Below are 24,677 nucleotides of genomic sequence, written 5' to 3'. Positions count from 1 at the left end.
ACTCCATTCGAGGTTGCATGGCCAAACCAAGATCAGGCCTTTGCATCTCGTCTTTTCTTGCGGTGATCGGCCATCTGCTATAACTTTCCGATTATTATCAATATCATTTGCAAATGTAATACTTGACTGTTAATTAATGATAGCGGCATGCTGTTCTGCCATATTGCTTGCAAGAACTGCAGATGAAGAATGAAACTAAACTAACGAGGGATAATCAAAACGCCCTGTTAATTCACCTCGCAGCAGCAATTATCTACCAGAAATTAAATTGACTCACATCAACTTTCATTCCGCAATAGCTTTAAAATATGCGATTTTTTTCTCTGTAAGCAATCGACGCAAGCCACCCAATGCCCCATTAAAAAATTAAGAAAGATTTATCACGCTCAACTATCTTCTATTGAAAGGCCATCAATAAAGCATCCATCATTTTAAGTATGGGAAACGTCGTCCTGTGAAGTAAACACATCGTTCGTTGCTATCGTGAATCCAATTTACTGGGACGGCAACAGCTGCTGCTCGTAAGATAAGCTCTTCTTAAAACATTGAGAAAAATGTACAACTAATACTATTTATACAGAGAAAAATGGTTACGCAACGTCACAAATGATATGATCGTGGATCTTACCAAATAATATTTTTTCGTTCGAGTAATTTCTCAGAGAATTTACGAAACGCACAAAGCTGAATTTGCCATCATTTTCGAATTACTGTAAATTTCCAACTCGCATATGCCGTTTGCACTGGAATTATGTCTTTCTGTTGTACATAAGAGGATTATGTTGTGCAACAACCTTCATACACATTCCATTTGCTGCCATCTATCTCTTGTACCCAGATTAAGACGAATGCTCCATTTGCCAGTTTTAGTCTACACATTCGGCCGCGTTTCTCGATGCTATTCCTCCATGAGTTTGACGAAGCCCCATAGCAAAAACCTTGTCTTTCCTAAATTCATTTTACTTGCGCTGACAAGTCGCGCAAACCCATTAACACGGCAATCCCATATCGCTGCAGATTTCATTTATCCGGCGCGTCGCTCCTAAGCGTCACGTTGCAGCCAATGCAAAGATCTTAAACTCTAAACCGGTTTCTCACTTTTAATTTGTTCGTAAACAACTTAGAGAAAAGTTAAAGTTGCTCCCAGGAATCGGTCGAAATTAAAAATTCCTGTAACAAAATAGCGACATGTGTTAATTTTTTACGTGTTATGTCTGGTCCAGACTTGGGTAAGGTGACATAGGTTGATCGTACATGTGAATGAGAGATAAAATTGGAGGAAAGTATGTTAGTCATTACTCATCTGCTACTCATTGAACTGTTTGTAGAACATTCGGTGAAGGTTTTTACACCTATATATGACATAATTGGAAATTCTAAGAAGTTTTCCAGTAAAATTCGAGAATAATAAATAATGAAAAATATTTATTTTTCCCTAAATCAAATTCTTTTCAAAATTTTTCTCATTATAACGTCACAAAAACCTTGATTTGACCTATAAGTTATTTGCGAGTGAGTCATAAACGACAAAAAAAAACAAATTTTTTCTTTCTCTTGGAAGTTTCGACAAAGCGAATTTAGTCCAAATCTCGGTCCCTTGTGTGCTGGCCCCCGAAAGATGGTGGTCAAGAGCTTCGAAAAATTTAAATCAGGAGCATAGAAGCGTGGTTGAATTAATACATGCTTAGAAGTATTTGTCTCTATTTCATTTATAATAACTATCAATATTTAAGAAAAATATAAAATTTTGAATTGTTTTTTATATATCTTTAAAAATTATTTCAACTATCAATCAGAATTTTTTTTCAAATAGTTCAATTTTATTTTCCTGTTGTAAATTCGAGTAGCTCATTTAGTTTTTCGATTTTGAACATTCATAAGAAAAACCTCATGTATTGCAAGTATTTATTGAAATACATTCTTCGTCGAGCGTTCACTTCTCGCAACCTATGAAGTTTCCAGAGTACATCGATAAGTTAATAATTCTCGGTTATTCTTTATAATTCATATAAACTTTTTTAGCCGCTGGTTTGGGACGAACTCGAGGTCTTCTTTAATATTCTGAACGGGCCTCTGGGTAAATCCTAAAATTTGTCTGTTCGCTTAACTTTTTCCTGATGCACTTTTGAGGTGACCTCGTCCGGTATTCTTAAAAGCTGAGAATTGAAGTAGAAACTTCATGAGTAGTTCGTAAAATACGGTGACCGATAGGCAGTAACGAATTCGTTGCGTTCATGACGAAGCTCCGTTAAACTTGAAGCAGTTGTTTGTCCGCAACTTTCAATACAACTGATAAGACATCCCTCGTTCTGAGCTCGATCTACAAGTGGCTTCAGAAAATAAATAAACGTAAACTTATTTTAAAGATTCATTATTGCCACAACAGATTCATTTATGTGAACTATTTACTACATTCATTTTAAGGGAGGAAATTGGTTACAATTAACAAGGAGATATCCTTTAACAGACAACATGTCCCGACCAAATAGTTTCCTCCTATGAGAAATGTGCTCAGCAATTTAGAGCGTCAACCAGGAACTATTATTCGCAAGTCTTTGCCAGGGACTAAAGAGCTTAAAAAGTGTGTACTGAAGACTATTACGTCGAGTGTATTCCTCGTACCGAGTATATTGGTTCTGAATATTCTCCATTGGATTCTTGAAATAGTTTTTCGTTTCCAGATCATTTAATCATTGCCACCTGGATTATGTTTTAGGCGAATTGCGTGATGAAAATTATTACCTATGAAAAATATAAAAATTTAGATTTTTATTGGTGAAATGCGCATAGTCATATATTACAGCTATTTCTGCATTACACATTATACTTATAGAGCGTTGAAGTAAACTGTACGAACATTAGTAGGTAATCTAAGATAAATCAGAAATTCCATTTATCTTTCAATGATTGTTAATAAATGCTTCAAATATTCATGCCATCACATTAAAAAAACTAAGCTAATATCAAATGTACAAAAAAATTGTAGGTTATTTGAAATGTGGAAAATTATAAAAAATTCCTCAATGTGCCAAAACCGACGATAAGTTTAGAATTCTCTTGAGTATGCTTTTAACTAATTTATTAACGATGCAACCGAAGTAGGTAATAAATTTATTAAATGGCACGATAATAATACGGTTCCTTAGCCGGTTTCGAAAGATCAAATCTATCTGGTGTCATAATCGGAAATGGATAATGGCTATTGCTATTGAATAAGTTTCATGACATCGTAATTCATTTTATCTCTTTCACGGTCAATTCTATGAATTAGTCTCTTGAATTATTAACATTATCATAACATTTATTAGCACATTAATGATGTATCGTGGGGGGAAAGTTAGGCGTTTTCATTCATGCAGCTGAAGTGTTTCTTATAACAGCAAAAATATGCATTCGACTATGCATTTTTGTGAAGAGTGGGGAGAAGGGAGGGAGAGGGGATGAGGGAGGGCGTGAGGAAGTATATAACTAAAATTGAAGAAGTAATATAAATTTTATATCATACATACTTGTGTCAAATGCATGTTATGAACTTAGAACCATGTCATTCACTGTTGATTACATTAAATGGTATAAGACTAATATTATTGATACCCACTTCAATATTCAAAAGGCCTTTCAAAAACATAATTATTTTGCACAAAGACTCAAAATTATTTTTATACACTCTATTGTACACATCCGCTATTTTAATGTACTCAATTGTACACATACGCTTAAGGTTAATTGTGGAAACGTACTTGTAACACATTCAAAATTTAGTTAATAATAAACTTGTAGCCTTGTAAACTGACAGCACCGGATGTCGTGTTTGGTTAATCATGAATTTCACTGCACTTCGAAAAATAATTTTTTGCTTTGAAAGGGTCGTCTGGTAGAAAAAAAAAATTTTTACTGCGAACAGTTTATGAATTATATTTAATTATTGTAAATTTTTTTTACATAAAATATCATTTAAAGAGCAAATGTACATTAATAATTTAAATAAAATATTTTTTAACTAACTGTTAAAGTAGAAAATTATTATTTGAAGATGGCCGCGTAAATTTTTTGGGATGATTCTCGCCAGATATTTTCCAGAGACAGGATTCAAATTTTACCTATCAACAGGTGACTGTCGGAATGTTCATGAATGTGAATGTTTACAAGATATTTATTTTAAATTCTTCTTACGAACTTATGTACAAAAATTGATAGAATTCATTTCTTTCAAACATTATTTAGAGCATGAACAAGAGGCTGTTGTGGAAGCCCAGTACCGAAACAATGATCCTCGATAAATGATTTTGAGTTTTAAGCTACAACTAAAAAAAATCTCACTTCGGCAGCTCGATCAAAAATAGGTGCAATGATTCATCATTTTCCGTTATCAGGAAACTTTCAACGCCAGAGTCTTCGACGCGCTGACCTCTCGCAGTATATGATGAATGAAGTCTTCCGGCGTGATGAATTATGTGTTTTGATGCATTAATTGCGCGGAATAGTTGGCGAAAAATGTGTTTAGGAGCCATTAGCTGTGTTTTGTAGCGTGATGACGTAAGAGTCCAGGAGCCATTAACTGTGTGTTATGGCGTGATGGCGTAAGAGTCCAGGAGCCATTAACTGTGTGTTATAGCGTGATGACGTAAGAGTCCAGGAGCCATTAACTGTGTGTTATGGCGTGATGACGTAAGAGTTCAGGAGCCATTAGCTGTGTTTTGTAGCGTAATGACGTAAGAGTCCAGGAGCCATTAACTGTGTGTGTTATAGCGTGATGACGTAAGAGTCCAGGAGCCATTAACTGTGTGTTATAGCGTGATGACGTAAGAGTCCAGGAGCCATTAACTGTGTGTTATGGCGTGATGACGTAAGAGTTCAGGAGCCATTAACTGTGTGTTATGGCGTGATGACGTCCAGAAGCCATTAACTGTGTGTTATGGCGTGATGACGTAAGAGTTCAGGAGCCATTAACAGTTTTTTATAGCGTGATGACACATGAACGTTGACGCAATTAATTCATTTTAGCAGCATGATTTTTTTTCACTCATTTTCATCATTGAATTAGAGCGCATTTGAGAATACATTTTACACCAAAAATTATAGAGTTTATCGTGATGAAAAGTTTGGTGTGATGTTCCTCATCTAAATTACCTTAATTTTAACATATAACATATGCATGATATATACTTATCGTATATTCTCTTCCACATCAAATCACATTATTATTCTTCCGTGCACAAATGGAGTCCGCTCGCGCTGTTTATTGATATTGTTTTATTAATCAAGTGATTCGTATCCTCTTTCTAGAAAACATTGAGGGACATTCTGGATAGCAATCGCTTGAAAATTTACGACCGGTTCGACACTGGAAGTCGAAGCATCGCATCCAAAGAAGTCAGGTCAAATATTGGCTCGAGGAAAGTCAAAGTCAAAAGTTGCAATTGAGGTGTCGGTCGCATGTGACAGGAGCTACTGCAATCAACTGGAGTGTGTCGTCGTAAGAAGATCACAGAAAAACCAGTGGGTGTAAGATCACGGCAGATCAGAGATCATCGGAATAGAAAATTACATTTTTTCTAATTCTAAATCACATTTATTTTATTCTCAATTAAATGTTTCGTGGAAATCGTGTAACGTTTGAAATCAGCCGTATACATTTTATTGCACTGCGTGTTAGACTTCAGCAATTCATTGAAATTTTGTGAGGAAAGCTTTTGCAGACGTCATAAAGAACCTAATTCGGTATTTAGAATTTAGTTTTTACAAGGTTAATTTGGCTAACTAATGAAAAGTTAGCAAAGTTATTTTCAATGAGGATGTCTTTTTTACCGTAGTCCTTCACAACTTTTATCAATTTCCCCAGTTATGCTTATTTATTATTATTATGCGAATTATTATTATTATTACTTTCATTATTATATATATATTATTTATATATTATTTGTGTTCCAATGTTACACATACTGGTTTGCAAAAGATTTTAATACACAACTCTTCATGGGCTTGTGTGGAAGAAAAATTAATGATAAAATGATAAATAAAATTAATAGAGCATAGCGACATAAAAAAACATTGTACTTGCGTAGCAAATCACGCAATTTACTCGAGCGCACACACCAATTTTTATCTTTAGATGCTAATAAATCGACGAAACTTTAAATGATACGCATTTAAAATGATACGCATGCCCCAGGCGAACATGATATTTAAAAGTGTATTTGAGAAGTAAAAATTTAACATCCTCAGAATTTATATATCAATCGCTCACTCGTTAATTGTTTACTTTGAGCATCAAAAAATCAGTCGTGCACAGGGCTTATATAGACTCGAATTTAAGTGCAAAATACGTGTGTAAAAAGCCCTCGTTTGATTAAACAGCTGTCATATTGAGCTTCCAGCCAAGAACTATTTAAGTTTAATTTTTAATTCCATCAAATGGCAACATTGATTATACATTGTTTATTCCACAGGAATACATCGGAAAACTGCAATCTTTACTCAATGAGCAACATGCGAGGCAATAAATGACCTACTCCGCCTGCGCTCGGCCAACTATCGAGTCTAATTACTCATTGAACGTCAAGTTTGATATTGTTTAATCAGTAAACTCTCAGCTTAATGAGCTTAAAACAGCAGGACATTTTTTATTATAGCACAACTTGCGCAACCATTATGTAAAAATACTGCGTTAAGATTAACAAAGAAATGCTTTACATCGTTGTGGTAAATGTATGGCTACTCATTTTAGAAGGACGTCTAAAGAGGTAATTTTATAGCGCTGATGTGGGCAGTCGCATTCTAATGTGGACCTCGTTGACGACAAATGTGAGTCGTATTTCTGTTCAAGTTGAATGCGTCCAACATGCCACGTGCAAACAATGAAACGAACATAAAGACTTCATGAAGGAATAAGTTTATATGCTCGGAATTGCTTCACAAAATATTCAAGAAAACGATAAATAATATCAAGTTAAAAATTAAATTTTGAAGTGATTTAGTTAAAACTACGACAATATTATACAGAATCTGAAAAAAAAATTCGAAAGTAATTGGTTGAGGACATCCGTAAACACTCCACCGGATAAAGATGGCCACAGGATAAGAATTTAATGATTGAGGTTGAGTTTATGCAAGCACGGTAAATAAAATAAGATCTTTATTGCCTAGCAGCAAGCAAGTGCTTGTGCGACCCCTCAAACTGGCAACAAACTGGCAGCCGAGAGGAAGTTCGCTCGGAAGCCCGCATTAGTAATTCTATGTTCGTTGGAATATTTTAAGGAAAATCAAGACAAGTAAATAATTTTTAATGTGAGTTTCAGGCTCATACAAGTATTTCCTAACGCGCCATAGCATATATTTATAATATATACCTTGATTAATATATTTATAGTTGAGTATACTTTCATTTTTTCATCATATGAATAACTTATCAAATTATTGATTAATTAACTTACATATCAAATTAATCTGTGACTCCAGTCGCTAATTAAATGAATAATTACGGAAGAGAACTTGCTGCGTGCCCAAATTTTACTTCTCCGAAACAGCGATCAAAGCAGCGCGGAGGCTGGTTATTCAAAATGTACCCGTCTTTAATTAGGGAAAGCTTGGGGAGCGAATTACAGCTAAAATATTAACAGATATTCAAATGCTTAAAGACTGGCGTCCTAGCGAATCGAACGAATAAGTAACGTTTTTTCAGTTCGAAAATTAGGGAATAAGTAAAGCAGGAAAAACTTCATTCGGTGAATCGTGATTCGACAACCTGCATGCACTGCGCGTAAACGTTGATTGCTATATAATGTTACAATTTATGCATATCCATCAGAAATTCTACTGGTAGGCCAGTGTCTGGATCCAGAGAGACGAGTCAATGTTATTACTGTACTGATAATCTACTGCGACTCGATACATGGATTGTCGAATGTAACGTAGAGAGAGAAGCTACCGTGGGTACTATCATCAAGCCAAAGGGGAGTGGAAGATTTGAGTGTATTGATTATCTATAGGGTTCATGCTTGTGCATTTTTTGAGACATTCCTCGAGAATATCTCAAATATATCAAAGTCTGACTGATTGGAAGAAGTAGGAAGAATGGTAAAAGAGTTAGGGAGGTAGAGATTTTTATCTACGCTTGTCTCTCAAAAGTTGTAAGAAAGGGTAAAACAGGGTTAAGAAGGGTTAAAAAACGCTTACCGTTCGATAGGAATGAACAGGGTTATGAGAGTCCTATAATACGCTTTCTGCTCGATAGGAAGGTAAAAGGGTAATATATGGTTCTATCGTATGCGCTCGCCGTTGATATATAAGGAGGAGGGGTTAAAACCGTCTTTGTCTATCGCTAGCCGCCCGATAGAATAAAGAGTTAAAATTTTCAGGAGCCTCAATTGGGGGTCCCGGATATGGTTTTGCCCAGTAACTGTAGCCAAGATGAAGTTACAGTTACATCTATTGTTTGTAGGAGGAGGCCGTACCTCAATACTGCCCATGGAGGTGTCTGGGTCGTTATAAACTGACCCCGATATTCTATTCTCGTGCTACTGATATGTGCCCCGTGTGGGATAACTGTTTTTATTTTAGCGGACTTAATTTAAATACCAAATATTCTAACCATGTTCATTCTTTGGACGAGTTATTTGTTTGCTACCACACTCGCAACTACCAGAACTCGACCATCTATCTAAAATACATTAGTTACACCTAAATATATGATCTATACTTTTAAATAGGTGTATCGTATAAAAACGTATTCCATATTACATAAATATTATATAAAAACGCCATATTATATATTATATAAAATTTCTACACTGTAAAATTGACAGAAGTTACGGTTCTGTGTAAGTAAAAATTGTGTAAAGTAAGTAAATTGTGTAAGTTACTTCATTAATATCGCAAGGATAATTGATTTTATTTATCGTTAAAAAGTTCTGAATGTTAAAATAGGACTTTTTATAGCGAAAATTTGAAAGATTTATGTGAAAGCTTCGTATAAGAACAAAAATAAATGGAACTAGTTTCGGCAATTAGAAGCTCGGACTTATGAAGCACTGAAATTTATTCACTAAGTGATGAAGTGAATAATTGTTTACTCAGTTATACACTCAGTGAAATGTTTACGATCAAATATCTGAAGAAATTACTCAATTAAATGCACGTTTCTTTTTTTGCCTTTGATTACCAGAAACATAATTCTCAAGTCGATCACAGAAGTCAAGTCACAAACACATTTAAGAACTTATACCCATGTTTCCCGCCGCTGTTTCATCATCAAGAGGTTCTATTTCCTTGTATATATTGACGTCCATTCAGTCATTGAAGCGAATAGCGTTCAACAGCGAATAATTTCGAGCCTGACGTTAATCTCAGCTAAAACGCTGGCATGTTTGCATGGGCAAGTTGAGTTAAATTAATTATATTATTCAAAAGTGAATGTGCATCATTCTGCAAAAATGAATGATCACTTATAATTGACAACAAGCTTTTCTCAAATAATTTTTATTTTCTATCAAAGAATTTTGAATTTTTCTCAAAGAATTTTCTTAACTTGAGCATTAGACTTCAATGAACTTGAAAGTCTTTTGTCATTCATAGAGAGCGGACACTGTCTTTTTTTAATGAAAAATTTTTAACAGCTACTGGGAAGCATTTAGAAGCATCGTGTGCAGCTCCAGCGGCAGGAATCATCCATCAATGTAGAGCAGATGTAGCAATTACAGCTGCAGGTAGCAGATGTTGGTAGCAGTATCTGTTCTTGTAGCTGCAGACCAATCCCTACAAGACCGATGATCTACGATTTCTGAGATAAATCTAGATCAATGTAGATCCTGTGAAGCGCGTAAGCCTGATTGATGAGTATGACGCATGATGTTTATTAGATTTGTTAAGTTACACTAATTAATTGATTAAGCTTAAATATCGTTTAATTTACGTTTCAAATTGATTTAAGTTACGTTAAATGGAGCTCAAATCACATTGAATAATCTCAAAGCTAAATTTAATTACGTCTACTTTGCAAGGAATAATAAACGATAGATTAACTTTTCTCACAAATTCAGAAGCCCTAGTTGTAAAGTTTGTCTTACTGATGATAAAACTTTATCCAATTAGCTGTTAATCAGTGCATTTTTTGTACAACATCTGAATTAGCAGACATCATAACATAACATAACATAACATAGTGATGTCGGCTCTGAAGTGTAGGCCTGATGTGGCCTGTCGCCGATTCTTTTCCATTTCGTGCCTTGTTCATAGATCTAAAATCGTGTCATTTGACCGGATCTTTTCATGACTGACGATAGTTTGAAGAAGCTACTAGACTTCCACCGGGTTCGATAAGGAGCTAGGCATTTCAAATCTGAACATATATTTTTCCATAGCTTTATCTAATCTGTTTTTGAACGCGTTCATTCTTGGAGCGCCAACGATGTCATCGGGGAGGCTGTTCCACATGTCGGTGATTCGAAGCGAGAAGAAATTTTGTCGCGTGGAGAAGTTGCAGCGCAATTTTTTTAGCTTATAGCCGTGGCCCCTGGTGTTGGTTATTGTTTCAAATTCTAGTAACCCTTCAGGGACCTTGTCGGTTAGTAGTAACCCTTCAGGGACGTCATTAACATTATGACGGAATAGTTGAGTTTTGTCGATAACAATTGCATAGACAATATTATAATTTAATCTATTATCCGTTGTAAGTTCAAATAATAACTTAAATAACAAATTCAATAAGAACTGAATGGTAAATATAATGCCAAGAAAATTTATCTTATTTCATATCGAAACTTTTTCTTGTAATATATTTTAGAAATATTGTTCAGTGAATTTTCTTTTATGTCAATTTGATTTCAATCCAGCTGATTTTCAGACCTAAACCGAATTTTTTTGGACAAGTTAAATTAAACTTAACAAAAGCTGTGAGGTCATTTATCTAAATAGAATTTTACTGGTATGATTAAACTGAGCGTTATTGTCATATCTTGGCTCATCATATCTTAAAAATATGATATCGGAGGTAAAGCTTCTACGACTCATTAAAGTAGACAGCGCAATCAAAACTTTACCTCTGCCGAGACAATTCGGAGTATAAAAATAATCGCATCTAGTTTGACAGGAAATTTTGGTTGCATAATTCCTAATTCCATTTGCCACACAATTCTATCTCTGCGCTGCACTACGACGAAGCAATCATTGGCCGATTTTTCTATGGCCATCCAGTTGCTGTGCAATGGCAGCCAAAAAGTTTATTTATGTCTGATAAATCATATGAGGATTATTACAGACATGATTATATGATTATTATTATTAACACTGTGAGGTTCGTTATCATTTTTAAATGATCTGCGTTGAAAAAATGAAAGTAATAAACATGAAATTAAGGAGAATTTTCGGTGGCCAAAAGTCAGCCATGAAGCAGCGAACATTTGTTCCTAATATCCCCTCGGTTGCAAGCCACGGGAAATAAAAAAAGACCTCGTCTCTTTTTAGGTGGTCTAGCCGGGCCTCGTCAACGCTTCAAAGAGTTTCTAATTCAATTGACAAAAATAAATTATGAGCTTGATATTTTATGCAGAGTTATCGACGACAATTTCCTTGGGGATTGTTTGCTAAACTGGAGTAGAAAATTGCAAAATCTCATTAGGTGTTTGCCAGGGGCACAGACTTGCACGAAGGATTTTAGGTAAGTGGGTACCTGATCAAATATTAACGGTGGTGGTAAATGTTAAGAAGCTGCTGATTAAACATTTATTGACGAGATTTTGCGGAAGCAAACAATTTATTACCAATTTGTATGGCTTTATCCTTGATCATAAGCAACTCATTATGAATTTGACTGCTAAAAAACTGGAAAACATAATACGATACAATTATGATTTAAAATCACTGCCTTTTCATTCGTTTCACGAGTTTGTTGATTAAATTCGTAATATAACCGTGATGCATTTCCATCCGCCTTCGCAACTTCATAACCATCTTCTGCCACAAAAAAAAAAGAAAAAAGACAGGAAAATAAGGATCCTCGGTGTCTCGCTTATACGGCTGGCCTGGGCTTGCTCGTAAAAATTGCGATACTTCATTGAATTTCTGAAAAATCGGTAGTCGAAGAAATTTTAGAAGCCTTTGATGTCATCGCCGCGCGTTAAGAGGCCAATCAAAAATAGTTAGTCTACGGTACCAAATCTTACATTTTAATCTGAAAATTATTCTTTTAATTAAAGAGAGATATTTCTGAATTACTTTCAAGCAATGTAGTGATATAACTTTTTTTAATTTTGCGGCCTAGAAGTATTGTCACACACCATTTGTTAGAACCAATTCTATGTTTTTATATTCAGTTGCTAATTTAGAAAAGGAATGTTCTTGAACAAATTATTAAACTATTGTCACCTACAACTTCAATCCACGTATATGTAACTTCTGTTCCCAGGCTTCTTTCATAAAAAACAGTCATTTTATAGTATTATTAAATTATAACATGTCGAGGTCACAAGATAAAACGCGAAGCTGTTCTCGTACGAGCTGCGCGACACCTCAAGTTTCCCACAAGTTAAGACCGACCTTTGCGCTCCCAAGCGCCCTCAGATTTGCCACAAATGGAAGGTGTGACCCTCTGTAACTGCCCCCCCCCCCTCTGTGACCGCAAATTTCAAGTTCTTCATTTAGCCACAATAAATCTTTATTAATAATAGTTTGTTCACTTTTTATGTTGTTGTTGCTGTTGCATATGACAAACAGTGTGTATAAAGGAACCTGTGATAGATGCGAGAAATAAAATGTCGTGCTGTGCACACTTTATCGGTCACGTCAAAATCAAACCCTAATTCAATCCGAAATGTATTTATCCAAATTGTCAATTTGCCGTTAGGATTCACGAAACGTCTACGCTCTAAATTAATCGTCTTTATTCACTAAAATCAAATGTTGAACGCAAAGACTCAAAATCCTCTTCATAGCAACGTCTTTCCCTCTCGTCAACTTCGAAAAATTTTGTTGTTGAGACTCACTGAAAGGGACTTCTTGAAGAGGACCGAATATTATCGTACGACGTTTGTTCTGCGGGAAATTGCCACTGAATTGCAGAATCTGAGCAATATTTTGAAAATAAGGTGCAATGCCACAAACAAACGATCTCTGTTTAATTATTTAAGAAAACAATTGTGTAGTAAATATCCCCTTACTCCAGACTATAATATACGACGACAGCATATGTAGGCATCTACTTCGTGTGCACAGCATTTAAAAACAAAAGCCTCTTAAAAAGCTCCTTGCAGGGACATCAGAATAGCTCCAGTCCGGGAGACCATCAAAGAAGTTTCGAGTAATAATGTAGGATGGATCACAGAAGAGAATGGATGGTACAGGTTATTTTTAAGCTCTTTGTTTGCATGATGACGAAGGTATATAGGTTGTGTGACGACGAGCTTCTAATGACTAGCTGGGAATGTGAATTTTTAAGCCAGTGTGATGAATTTACTAAATAATTGTCAAATATTAAATCATTTAATACAACATTAAACCAAGTTTTATTAAAATTTACATATTCGTGCTCATTTAAATATATATTTTTCATTTTCATTTCACACCCAGTTCCGCTGAGCCAATAGAATATAATCTTTCATTAAAAGCCAGAGTTTATTAGTTCATTGATCTTTATAAAATAAGTTTTCTAATCTCTGTAGTTTATTCGATCAAGATTCAATAGCGAATCAACTCTGGATCTTAGGAAATAACTCATTTAACAAATGTTAACAACTGCTCTTTTCACGCCGACGAAACTTTGCCGAAATGGAGTTCTTCGACCCAAGTTTCCTCAATCCGGTTTCGCACTCTCGGATCGGTCCAGTCATTCCGTTTGATGGACTTGCGGTGATGGATAGCGGCTCTAAGCCATCAGCTCGCATGATAGTAAATTTGTCTCAGAGAACATTAAACTCCTGCGAAGATTTGCTCTTAGAAATGTGTGATCAAACACTGTTGACTTTCTTTGCAATATCCCGAAAGATTTCATTGGTGGCAAGAGCCCCGTTGAACTGAGACTGAAAATATTCTTCACAAAATACGTTATTGAACAAAGCACCAAGGCGAAAAAAAATTAATATTAAACAATGAGGCTAAAAAATTTTTAAACCAAAATCTCGTTCAGTTCAGTACGTTATCTCTAATCTTTATCTACTATATGAATATCGAAGCTCCAAATAATTTTTCAAAACTTGATGCTTTTATCGTTTCATAATTTAACAGGTATACACATTGTGGTTAAACACACACAAAAATCAACTAACGAATATGATTGCAACATAAACCCATTTCAGTCCAACAGTCCCCATGCAACAAAATTTTCCATCTAATATTAACAACGATCGGTGGCCCATGCACTGAGACAGTTTGACACTGATTCCGTTGAAAAATATTACAGTATGCAGTCTAGCCTCCGCAAATGAAAACGCTATGGTTTAACAGCGGGCTACCACCGAAAATCTATATATAGTTTCCAATAATTATGCTCGAGTTATGTAACGAACGGAACAGACTCAATCTGTTTTTTCTTTCTTCATTGAGTAAACTTATTTAATATCAAGTGTGGACGTATGTCCGTAGAGATTTGATATTTCGATCGTTAAACGGCTTTAGAAGCTGGAGTGCTTTATCTGATAAGTTTTAATATCATAACTAAACTAATAATATTTTAAACTAGTATTTCTGCGATGATCGATTTTGTTCCACAGCTTGCAAGTCGAGCAGTAATTTGAATGTCCAGAATTTATTGATTCATATGAATATGGAAATTAATGTATGATATTTAAACTTATGCTGAACCTCAAATAAGATAGCTTAGCATTAAAATGAAGCTATAAAAATTTTTCGACCAAGCAAAATTCACTGGCATATGTGGCATGCCCTCGCTAATAAAGCTGAATGAAAATACCTTCCCCGTTGCACTTCATTAAAAAATTAGCACCACTTTTTTGAGTCTTTATGATACCTATAGACTGCTGGGAGTTGCGATTGAGGGCGCTTCAGACTCGCACTATCACGAAGCTAAATGCTTACAGGATAATAAAACAAACACTGCACTTCAAATATTTACCTGACACAAAACTTGACCTGAATGTATCATGCGTGATTGAAACTGCACACACATGACTTGGTCCTTGCAAATTTGGCTTCAACTTTACCATATTAGCCTCGAATTCAGAGACAGGCTTTTCGAGCACAGAAACAATCTTGACTACACATACTTCCAGTATTCTCGGGTAAACCATCTGGTTGTTTATATTAGAACTGTGCTGCCTTTATACGAAAAAAGACTACTTAATTCCACAAAATTTAAATGCAGCCATAAATGTGCTGAATTTTTGATGAATTAATTTCGAGTTATGAGAGGTAAAGCTTTCTTCTATGTGCCGGACTTTGGACATGAGCATAAATACCCGCGCCTAGTAACGCCATGAAATGATTCGTTCCATGCCTTCACTTAAATTATGACTGCTCGGTCGCGAGATACCAACTCGTGGCCGCTCGACAAACATCTTGTGAACCTCACAGAACTGGCGTCTTCAGAAGTTATCTCTCAAACATCATGCAAACTTTACTCAAACATCAACCAAACTTGGCCCAGAGTTGTCCACGGCGAGTTTGTGAGCGCCCACTCGGCAGCGTGAGTGCTTATAAGTCTGGGCCTCTCAAGGCCTACGCATATCATTATAATTTTTGTTATCGTCATATGAAATTAAGAATCAATTAAGTCCCTCGGAGAGACACTGAGACTTCTCGCCAACACTTACGACACTGATTGATATTTAGCATAATAATTATAAGCTCTAAAGTTATTTTCCGTTCAAGCGCATCGCCCATAAAACAGTAAAACGCTCAATTACGAAGGTTTGGTTCAGAAATTAGATAGATAAAAATGGATTATTTAACATCATTGGATCAACAGCAAAATTAATTCCTGAAAGGGTAACGAAAATTAGCGGAGAAGCTACATTGTATTCTAAATAGAAGTCAAGATGGACGTATCTTCAATAAGCAATTGGAGTCTAACAAAACAGGTACGAATAAAATAAAAGACGCTACTCGTACTGTATGCAAGATAACAATTTCATGTGTCATTTAACATAACTTTTTCCATTCATTCGATGGAAAACCAAACAAAAAACATTAATGATTGAACTACATTGAGAAGGAGTAACAAGGCATTCACTATGACGATTCACAATCTTATTCAAGAAAAATAATAGAATACATAGAGCATCATAACATGCAATATCTTTTGTTAGCTATTCATGTACGATGAGCCACCGATTATTCGAATTAAGGAAATTTAAATTTGAACTTAACGATTCAAAGCTGCAGCTTTGAAGTCATCGACGTCTTACGGATGGCCGATACGAGGCTAATACCATTAACGAACCAGGCGCTCATATATACGAAATATAAATCACGAGAAATGCTGAGGGACCTGTGATGGTTGAGAGCGCAATCAGCGAACGTAATTTAGATGCATCTGCATCGCAGGTGACGCTTAATCCTCATCAGATTACGTCAAATAAATATTTATAAATCATTCTCCTGAGCAGTTTACTGCAAAAAACAAGTTTAGTGTACATTTTTATTTTAGGTTAAGCTTTCACTTGTGAGGGGTCATGTTCTATAATTCCTTGCTCGCAGCTAAGTTAAAGGTCCGTCGCGTAATTTCTCTATTTTATTTCTTTAGTCAGTTTATGCTCCATCAGTTTTTTGATAAAAACGTTGCACTACTGAACTTTTGTTCGTCTGTCTAGACTTGAAGTGTAGGTGTTTCTGACAAGTAATTCAGTTCAGTGCTAATAAATTCTATGCAAGACTTAAATGAGATGCATGCTCATATAATGTTAATTATTCAAATTCCTTGAATTTTATCGCCTAATATTTAATTTTTTCATCTTTCTCGTTCTTTGCAATAGGTTGCACATATAAGTATATTAAATAAAATTATTTTTATTAGATTGAATGATAACCAACAGGCTAAACAAAATTCTTAGCAATGTAATTCAGTAGGATTTTTTTATTTGCAACGATGTCTAAAGGTCCTTTAATGCTAAGTAATGTTGATGAGTAGCATAGCAATTGAAGTTTATTACACCAACACGCATGCATTCTAGATCTCTTTTGAAATGCGCGGCGCAGCGTGGCCACCAATACGCGTGCATTTTAGATGCCCCTTAAAATATGCGGCGCAGCGTGGCCACCAACACGCGTGCATTCTAGACGCCTTGTGACTAGCGTGGCGATAGCGCGGCAACCTACACGCGTGCATTCTTGACGCCTTGTGACTAGCGTGGCGCTTGCGCGGCAACCAACACGCGTGCATTCTAGACGCCTTGTGACTAACGTGGCGCTTGCGCGGCAACCAACACGCGTGCATTCTAGACGCCTTGTGACTAGCGTGGCGATAGCGCGGCAACCAACACGCGTGCATTCTAGACGCCTTGTGACTAGCGTGGCGCTTGCGCGGCAACCACCACGCGTGCATTCTAGACGCCTTCTGACTAGCGCGGCGCAGCGTGGCCACCAACACGCGTGCATTCTAGACGCCTTCTGACTAGCGTGGCGCAGCGTGGCCACCAACACGCGTGCATTCTAGACGCCTTCTGACTAGCGCGGCGCGGCCACCAACACGCGTGCATTCTAGACGCCTTCTGACTAGCGTGGCGCAGCGTGGCCACCAACACGCGTGCATTCTAGACGCCTTCTGACTAGCGCGGCGCTAGCGCGGCAACCAACACGAGTGCATTCTCGACGCCTTGTGACTAGCGCGGCGCAGCGTGGCCACCAACGCGCGTGCATTCTAGACGCCTTCTGACTAGCGCTGCGTGTGCTCATCTAACGCCGCATTTGATGCAGCGATGCTCATTCACCCCCATAGTATATGGCGGCCCACGCCTCAAAATTCTACAGCGCTAATGCAGTAACTTTGATCCGAGTAAAAAGCTTTTAATAGTTGTAGAAAAGGACTTAAGAATAAATTTCATATGAGGATTAAATATACGATTGAGCGCATTTTTAAAAACAGAGTTAGATTGAAGAAAACCGGAGTGTTCACTGATTGATTAAGAGCGGAAAATTTCTACGAAAAATACAAGTTCATGTGAAACAATATGCAATGATAATAACGAATAATAAAAAACACTTGAAAATTTTTAGGACCGTCATAATATGGGGAAACGATGTTTCTTGGTTACCCTTACATGCCAACGGTGAATATGGGACCTTATAATGGATTTTAGGCTAAAGCTATGTTTATTTATTTTAAAGACTTTATTTCCTACAGTATCATATGTTTTCGCACGTGATGCCATCTATATCTTTGCAGGTGTTTGTGTCCACACGTTAACCTAGCTTTTATAGATATGCTCATTACAGAGTTGCTTAGCGACAGCTGAGGACTATAGCGAGCTATCGATAAATTGGACATTTAATCAGACTGCTTAATATCCAAACTAAAATAGCGCTTATTATTGTCTCTCGCTCACTTGGTAGAATTATAGCAAACTATTCTGCAGAATCCCAAAATAATTGTCCATTATAATACTGTTGTTATGCAGTGTACCGATTCCGTTGCAGTGTACCGATGATGGTCACAGTTCGAATTTCCTCAGCGAAATGGACTTATTTTATTACTCAACGACTGGTATAACCTAGCATTATATTCCGCAAAACAGCTATGCAGCTTTTCCATACCTTGAAATAAAAACAACTTAGGTACGCATGAACAAGTTTTTTCACGATTTCAGACAATTAAAATAAGGACGACCTTTCCTTTCGGGATGACAAAATTGAAGTAGGATTTTACGTTTTATTCGGTCTTCACAACACTCGATTCAGAAGGGAGTGTTATCAGTCCGAACAACTCCCAGTGCACGTATTGTTGTCGTAGTTACCCCGGTAATAACTTCTGCGCTTGCTTTATATTATCCGTAAATGTGCTCAAGGCTTTCTCGTATATGAGTTAGCAACTTCGTTACTTTTTAGCGCATTTTCTCATTTACGGAAAAAAAGGCGCTATTGTGCTCGTCATGTCCGTCCGTCTGTCTGTCCGTCTGTCCGTCCGTGACCACGTTTTCATCGACGAGAAAATGCGCTCTCTGTCACTCACTGCAGTGAGTACTGAGTTATATTTTTTTATATTTCCTATGAGAAGGTTAATGTGTTCTCGCGCTGATTATAATCGTTAAAGTTCAATCTAGTTAAATATTAGGACTCAATAATAATGTTAATAGTTGTCCTATTTCCAAGATACGAATTTATCTCCAGAAAAGAGACATTTAATCCTTAATACCAAGACTAAATGCACTCGGGAATTAAATTTTGCACTGAAACTTATTGTAAAATTACTATTATATATTATATTTTTATTATATAAACCATTAGTATTGAGTCGACTAGATATTCAAGTTTCGTAGAATTAATCGCAGTGAAACTTAAATTTAAAATGTGTAGTTCCCTGGTCTCAAACTTGCTTGAATCCACGCCGAGACTAAAAATTTTTGTTCAAGAAATTACGGTGTTTTTATTGAATTCAACATAAATTTCCAACCTCAATAAAAAGAGAAAAATCGATATCACAAAGCAGCAGATGTTTCCGTGGAAAATACAATCGTTTCAAGTAATACCAAAAATGTCACTCAAGAGCGCAAGGCATAAAGCTGTGTGAATTGATTCTGAATGCACTTTACGACAGACCGGACAAGAGAAACACTCTAAGGTTGGTCTGAAGTTGTAACTTTACGATAGGCTTTTCAGGAGCCTACGACGGAAGTCTCGTGCTTTGCGTTTATTTGATGCCATTTATGGCGGCTGTTCGTCGGACAGCCACAGAAACACGCATAATTTTTCACAACAAGTGTGCGCCATGCATGAGACATTCGGTCTTTTTAGCCGCTAAGAGGATCGAACGGTGGGGGGAAATTTGCACAAAACTATTATTAAAAAAATTGTCGGCTAAAAAATCTACGATGATTATACTGACACAGGCGTCTCGCTTCAATAATTTTTCGAGGCTAGCTGTTCATTCAAAGTCAGATACTCTCAAATTATTTCACACGTACAGTATTTCTTACGTGACAACAGAAGAGTGATGCATCGGAACAATATCTCCGAAGTACGAGTATATAGTAAATCAAAAGTTGACCTCAATCGCTTACGAGATTTGCATCAACAGCCCAAAAACCCGCTTAAGAAGTTCATCATGAATTTCTACCGCGTAGTTTTTACTTTTGATTTGCATAACAAAAAAAATAATTTCTCAGTAACAATGTCGCTGAATTCGAGTTAAATTTTGAACAACCTGAATCAACCTTTTTTAATTAAAGATGAAATTCATCGCAAATTTTAAAATGGTGCTTGTAGTCGCATTTGTGTCGGATACACTTCAGAAAGCCTCGATCTTTGCGTTAACAGGTAAATTTGATCGTCAGTGCAATGTAAAATTTCAAAGTCATCTTACACAACCGTTTGTAATCTAATAAATATTTGTCAGAGTGTCTTCTTTTGTGTATTTGAAGCCTAGTATTGTAAATTGTATGGGATATTCGAGTGCGTATCAACGATACATATCGTGTTAGGACATTACCTGGAGCTAAAATTTCATTCGTAGGAGAATAACTAGGAATTGTAAAACTAGAAAACAAAAAATGGTCATTACAAACTTAATTAAAAAAATCACAATTATTCTTTCATATTCTGTAGTGAAATTCAAATTGGAGTTTAATGTTTCATATAAAACATGGGTTTGAAAGTTTTTTTAATTGGCATAGGACAGAGATGAACGGATTCAAGGTTACAGGATTCTAAGATTCCCAGGATTACTGAGCCGGAGCAACGCCGGACTAACCTGTCAGTTTCTTGTATCCATCCTGTTTGATACAGGAAATCTGTGTGTATTCTTGTTATATGTCTTTGTAAGTGTGCTAATTGAATTTTTTCTAATGTAAATTAATTCTCATTTCAGCAATAGTAGATATACGGTTATCAGCACGAGCAAGAACTAATTAACTTTCCAAATTTATATTGATGACTCTAAACCAATTCGTGCTCTAAAATATCACCTTTTGCGCATCAGTAATAATCTTTTAGGTCACGACGCATCTCCACAAAGATGCAGTGTAATGCCATGACCTAGAGAGCCTCGGACACACACCATACGAGCTTCACTTCAATAAGACGATATTGGCCCCAATACGATGCCTCCTCGGCGCTCGCTCTCTCCTCAGGCCATACATTCCTGGCGTCGAATCTCCCATTGAAGTGTAGAGTTGAAGCTCGAGCACAAGCAACCTTGTTGAAGTTGAAAGTTGAAACTGACAGGTTGAAGTCCTCTCAAGTTTAATACAATAGAAGCAACTTTGGTAGGGCATATCATTGTTGAATTATACAATCGTGCGTATTATTGACCGTATATTTAGTTGAAATTTAGCGTTTGAATTAATAAATTGGATTAAGCATTAACTGATAAGTCTTACTAAGGTTCTGATCTTAGAGGGGAGTTGTGTAGAGCGAGACGGATATGAATAATGTGAGTTAATTTTTGCTAATCCAATGAGAAAAGTCAAGGTTTTCATAGTAATCAGGTCTTAGTAATGGCAAGGTAACCGTGATGGTTAAGCTCTCATCGTGGTTTGGTCTTCGTGACAGTAAAACCTACATTATTAGATCTTCATTATGTTTATTCATGCTGGATGTTGGCCTTCGTGTTAATTAGACCTGTCTTATGATAAAACATCGATGGACTCACAAGGAAAACGCATCGCGACCTGCTTTTAAAATTAGCCATGCGAGGAATGGTTGACCGCTCGTCAAATATCATTCCTACATTACCGTTCATAAGATAAAGATTTTTACGCATATTCGTTCTACTGGAAATTAACTTCATTCACTCCGAACATAGATAATTTATCGAAACTTCATTATTGTATATCGATAATATTTATCGTCGGACATCAGCGAAATGAACAACAAGCAGCAAACGCGAGTTCCGCGGGTAACGCTCGTTTAAGCGCATTTTCTCATTTATGGAAAAAATGCACTATTGTGCTCGCCATGTCCGTCTGTCTGTCTGTCTGTCTGTCTGTCTGTCTGTCTGTCTGTCCGTCTGTCCGTCCGTCCGTGACCTCAAGTTTTCGTCGACGAGAAAATGCGCTCTCTGTCACTCATTGCAGTGAGTACTGAGTTATATTTTTTCATCGTTTTCCTCGCATTAGTTCCGCAGCAGTAGCGTCCCGCGCGCGGTGAGCTTCAAAATGAAGACTGAAATCGAACTTTATTATTCGTAGCCAATGCCTCGTAAAGAAGACTGCAGTCTTTGCGAAGGCCAGACGGCCAAATTGAAGACTGCAGTCTTTGCGAAAAGAAGAAGACTGTAAAAAAAGAAGACTGCAGTCTTTGCGAAGGCCAGACGGCCAAAAAAATTTCCAGCATCGTATCCGGTGAGGCAAAAAGAGGCGAGTAAACAACCTCCGGGAGGCGCTTCGACTCATATTGAAGAATTGTTCAGATAGAATGATTCTTATATAAATAAAACGGGGAGCGACTGCACGTCTCTTGTTCCAAAGTCGGAGAAATAATAAAACTAACTTTTCGGCAGGTTTTCTTCATCTAAATTAGAATTAAGTAATTCTCAACTAATTCGTCTAGATGCATCTGAATAATGGCCAATAATGGCCAATTATTGGCGATCTGAAAACGCTTATTGTCATTAAAGTCATAAATGCAATGGAAAATACAAAAATATGATTTCAAAAATAATTAATAATAAATGAGATCACTCGGATTATTCGTAATCACTATTTAATTGATCTCAGGTTCTTCGATGATAACGCCTTCGTCTCAGAGCTGGAAATGGACGATAGCTGTTTGGTATATTTAAACGATTAGGATAGGAATTAAATATTTCACTACCTTTTAATGGTCACTTCTAATTTATTTAATTAAAATTCAAATTTCTCATAGATAAGCGCAAAGTTGCTTCATCATGTGCATGTGAAATTTTACTTCATTGGGTGCAGGAGCAATTTTCTTCTCTTTTTTTAAATTATATGTGTATAAGCATAACGTCCTGTTATTATTGACTTCGATTTAATAAAACTCATAACACATTTTGCAATAAAAATTTTGTACAGAATCTGAAGAAAACCTACTAAACGATCATCCTAAAAAATGCAGTAAATGATGCGGAATTTTTGGAAAGACGTTTATTCATTTTATTTAGTGCAGATATCTAAAAAAAAATAAAAGTTATTATTTCCGACGTGCAACGCCACACAAAATAAATAAAGGACCAAAACGAAACAAAATAAAATGCTGGGCGCTTCTGAATATTCATCACGCGGATGGCGATGAAGTTGCGCAACTGGCCGCTAAATTTTGCTCGTGTCGGCAGGTGCGAGTCTCTCGTAAATGAAAGGACTCTCAATTTACGAAACATTCCTGGAATGTATACATGCGAGTTTGTTTAGGGTACAGTGGGTAAATGAGCGAAACTGGAGTGAAATGAGAATCTCATAATAATTTAAAGTAGTGAGATTTGTAGGCTTATTCAAGCCTAGTTTTATGCAGCAAATTTATTGGACAGGCTCGTATTGGTGTATACTATGCAGCTAAAGTGCTAGCAAATTACATCAACCAGTGAGTAGTTGGTGCGTAATAAAATTTAATCTATATTGAAACAATAAATACTGGAATGAGGGAGACGGTATCCCTACTCGTATCGGATGTTTTCGTTCTTTCGTGAAGATCCTAAACATAAATTGAGGCAAAGTTCACCACAATAACAATAATAAAAAAGTATTATAATAATAACTTTACCTAAGAATGTAAAACTAACCTGGCGTGCGTGGTTGACTTGGATTATTGTAGAGCGATACGACAGTGGGTAACATAGTTTTTCTTTCATCTATCGATGCAGTTTGGAACAATCCTGAGTCTGATACTACAAAGCAGGATTGCCAACCGAACAAAACTGTAGTAAAAAAATTCGTCCCGAATTTTTCAAGCAAACATCGTCTTCCAAGACTTACACTGAAGTTCGGAACTTCTTCTGCCACCACGATGCTACAATATAGTATCGCCATTTTTTATTTATTCACTCCACTATTATATCAAAAAATGTTTGCTGTTCAAAACCATGGACAAACAAAAATTAAATGAGAAGTGGTGTGAGTTAGTGATTGAGATTACTAAAAAATATTCATTTGTTATATTTCAGTTAATTGAAACTGCGTAGATGACAGGTAATGCGTGGAATTCCCATTTAGAGAAAGCAACATAATCTTTATCAAAGCAGGGGCATGAATAGGCAATCAAATACCTCTTAATATGGCATGACAACGACATTTCAGCTCCACAAAATCATGCTTATGAGAGCCTGATCACTTATCAAGCAGCAGATGCCTTGCTGATTTTTAATTTAATTTACATCTACGTTTTATTTTACATTTATGCACATTTTTACTCACTATGCCAACAGTCACCTTGGCACTCCACACTTCTTTTCCTTTTTTAACTGCTACATCTGTAACTATTTAGACTCTAATTCCGTATATAACACAAAGGTGTTTAAATATATTGGATTAAATATTCTCACAACTCAAGCAACCAAACAGTGTAACAAATTTGGCCGAGATTTAATATTATATACAGACGACAGACAACTCTTCTATTCACCA

This window comes from Hyalella azteca, unplaced genomic scaffold, assembly GCF_000764305.2.
Source record: "Hyalella azteca isolate HAZT.00-mixed unplaced genomic scaffold, Hazt_2.0.2 contig15667, whole genome shotgun sequence".
Lineage (NCBI taxonomy): Eukaryota > Metazoa > Arthropoda > Malacostraca > Amphipoda > Hyalellidae > Hyalella > Hyalella azteca.
Note: the sequence above shows the minus strand (reverse complement) of the source record.